The 3,724-nt window shown below is 38.6% G+C and overlaps 1 non-coding gene across 1 annotated transcript; it reads left to right on the top strand.

Annotated features, from left to right (window-relative positions):
• The first annotated feature begins 1,080 nt into the window (after positions 1-1,080).
• On the top strand, positions 1,081-1,212 carry LOC111814356. The gene has a single exon (XR_002819363.1). It is a non-coding gene; the product is annotated as a small nucleolar RNA SNORA1 (small nucleolar RNA).
• Positions 1,213-3,724: the final 2,512 nt, after the last annotated feature.

Raw genomic sequence — 3,724 nt, 5'->3', positions numbered from 1 at the left:
GAAGAGGGTAGTACTAGTGGATAAGGTAAGGGGGTATCACAGGGAAGAAGGTGGAAAGGCCATGTTTTCAGAGTTAACAAAGGTTTTTAAGGGATTTCTGGCCATTTGCCATTATGATAACAGAATAAAGTTTCTCCAGGCCATTAGCTGCCATTGTCAAGAATATGTTATGGCTCCACCCTGCCAGAGCCAGCCCAAGCCCAGGCTTGGCGAGTGTGTGGGAGAGCTTCCCTGCTCCCTACCCTCACTGGACCTCTCCAGATCCAACCCAGACCTGCTGCATGAGTGAGACCTTCCTCGGCACTCTCCGGACCCCTATACCCTTCCAAATACAACTCAGGCCCCCGCATGAGAGATACTTCCACTACGCTCTTGGGACCCCTCCACCCCTCTGGAGCCAGCCCAGTCCAGGCCCATCAAGTGTGTGGGAGAGCTTCCCCACTCCCCTTTGCCTGCTGGTACCTTGCAGACCCAGCCCAGGCCTGGCATACAAGCCTGGGATGAAACTCTGCAGCTGAAATCTGTAGACAGAGTAGGGGCTAGAAACAACCAGCTAATCCAGGAGCAGAACTTCTATCTTGCCAGAGGGGCACAGCAGTTTCACTACCAAGGGCTACAGCAGGAAGGAGCTAAACATAGTAGTCAGACCAAGCCACTTGCAACTGAATGAATTCAAACTTCATAGATCTGCACATGAATATCAGTAGGTGCTAACATTATAACTGCACCAAGCTCTACACCAAAGATCAGAGGACAGTGCTATACAAAAAGACAAAGAGAAGAAGCAAAATGCAATCTCAGACCCCAAGCCCACCCAGAACAAGTGCAGAGGACACAAGCACGAGAGAAATTGGGAATCACACAGCTGAAATGTCTGAATGAATAAAGTCTGAAGGAACAACAGCAGAAAGGAATAAAGGAACTCAGATCAGAAATAACCTCCGAAATAAAAAAAAAAAATCTCTGAATTAATAGCATCTGAAGTAAAGAATCAACTGCAGAAACATATGGAGGAAATCAGATGAAAAATAATCTCTGTAGCAAAAGAATTAATAACTGCTTTTAAAGAAGACATTGAGAAACCTCATTCTGGATTAGAATGGACACTGTTGATTGTTGTCCCGAATTGGTCAATGTGGCTAAATTGAGACACAGGTCATGCTTCCATCATAGTAAATATTTACAGTGGTGACAATGAGGCCTGTAACATTTTGAAGAAAAAGAAGAAGAAGAAGAGGAAGAAGAAGAAGAAGAAGAAGAAGAAGAAGAAGAAGAAGAAGAAGAAGAAGAAGAAGAAGAAGAAGAAGAAGAAGACAATGATAAAAAAAAATAGAGCAAATTAGAAAACCGATAGATTCCTTGAATGAGCAATACAGGAAAGAAATAGATCTCATGAAGCAGAGTCAAAGAGATATAAAGGAATTTAAAATCTCTATTACAAACCTGCAAAACCATTTGAGTAAAGGTGAAGACAGAGTTTCAGATCTTGAAGATGCTGTCACAGCTAGTAAAAAAGGTAAGAAAAGATCTCTTAAAAACAACCAGGATGCAGGAAAAAATAATTTATCACCTGCAAGATGATGCAAAGATGAACGATGTGAGACTAATAGGCATGAATGAGAAAGAAGGAGTCAATACAAATGATATAAAAAGAATATGGGCAGAAGTAATAGCAGAAAACTTCCCAAATAATGAGGAAACAATCTGACATTCAGTTAACTGAAGCATACAGGACTCCAAATAACTTTAACCCAATTAAAAACACACCAACACATGTAATAGTCAAGATCCCAGAAATCCAGCACAAGAACAATATACTGAAAGCTGCTAGAGAAAAGAAACAGATCACATTCAAAGGAAAACCCATCAGAATTACAGCAGACTTCTCTTCACAAACAATGAAGGCAAGAATAGCATGGAGCAGAGTAATTCAACTTCTCTATGAAAACAAATTTCAGCCCAGACTACTCTACCATGCAAAACTCTATTTCAAGTTTGATGGAGAAGTGAAATATTTCCATGACAAAGAATTGTCATGGCTTCATGATGACAAAGCCAACTTTACACAGACTACTAAAAGATGTTCTAGAGAGGGACCAAAATGATTAGGACTCCACCAGCAAGAACAGAAGGAACCCACTAAATGTGGCAAACAATTAAATACAGGAGAAAAAGTAATAAGCATCAGCAGGTAAATAACATGTCAGTCATAAGTCAATACATCTCAATTATAACCATCAATGTAAATGGATTCAATTTACCAATTAAAATAAATATACTGGCACAGTGAATTAGGAAACAAAATCCAACAATATGCTGTATACAAGAAACACATTTAACTCATAAAGACATTCATAGGCTGAAAGTCAAAGGATGGAAAGCAATACTACACAACCCAGCACCTCAGAAGCAGGGGTAGCAATCCTGTTCTCAGAGAGTCTCAACTTCAAACCAAGAATGATCAAATGAAATAAAGGACACTATATACTGGTTTGAGCAAAAATTCAAGAGGAAGAGGTAACACTCATAAATATGTACACACCAAACACAGGGGCACCCAACTATATAAGACAAATCTTAATGGACATGAAAAATCTAATATCCAATACCACAATCTTAACAGGAGACCTTAACACCCCCTTATCTCAAAAAGATAGGTCAACCAGACAAAAAATTAGCAAATAAATGGCAGAACTGAGCCAGAGATTGCAATAAATGGACTTGGTGGACATATACAGAGTGTTCCACCCAAATACAGCTGAATACACATGTTTTTCAGCTGCACATACAAATCAAAAAGGTGGTTCTTTGAAAGATTAAATAAAATTGATAAGCCCCTAGCTCACCTCATCAAAAACAGGAAAGAAAAATTCAAATACAAGCAATATGGAGTGAAAAGAGTGTAATTACCACAGACCCAGTGGAAATTTAGATTATCAATAGCTACTTTGAGAATCTTTACTCTCACAGAAAAAAGATACAGATGAAATGGACAGATTCCTGGAAAGGTACAAATTGCCAAAACTGAATCAAGAAGATATAACAACTCTCAATAACCCAATAACAGCCAATGAAATATGAAATGTAATTAAAAAAAAAATACCGACAAAGAAAAGTCCAGGTCCTGTTGGATTCACAGGTGAATTCTACAAAAAATTTACAGAAGATGTAGTCGCTATACTCCTCAAACTCTCCAATGAAATTGAAGAGGAAGCAATCCTCCCAAAATCATTCCTGGAGGCAAGTATTATACTGATACCAAAACCAGGGAAAGGTGCAACTAAAAAAAGAGAACTACAGGCCAATCTCCCTCATGAACATTGATGCAAAAGTTCTAGCAAATACAATACAGCAAATCATCAAAAGATTAAACTCCGTGAACAGATAGGATTCATCCCAGGGATGCAAGGATGGTTCAATATTTGAAAATCTATAAATGCAGTACACTATATCAATAGAGCAAAAACTAAAAACCACATGATCATCTCCATTGATGCAGAAAAGACTTTTGACAAATTCCAACATTCATTCATGTTCAAAGTCCTACAGAAAATTGGAATAGATGGCCTCTACTTCAATCTGGTGAAAGCCATCTATGACAACCCAATGGCTAACATAGTTCTAAGTAGGGAAAAACTGAAATCTTTTACTGTCATATCTGGTACAAGACCAGTATGTCCTCTATCACCCCTCCTATTCAATATAGTTCTGGAATCATTAGCTA

The sequence above is a fragment of the Octodon degus genome, unplaced genomic scaffold (genome assembly GCF_000260255.1).
Source record: "Octodon degus isolate 3935 unplaced genomic scaffold, OctDeg1.0 scaffold00297, whole genome shotgun sequence".
NCBI classification, from domain to species: Eukaryota; Metazoa; Chordata; class Mammalia; order Rodentia; family Octodontidae; genus Octodon; species Octodon degus.
The sequence above is the reverse complement of the archived record's forward strand: the minus strand, read 5'-3'. Positions and strand labels throughout refer to the sequence as shown.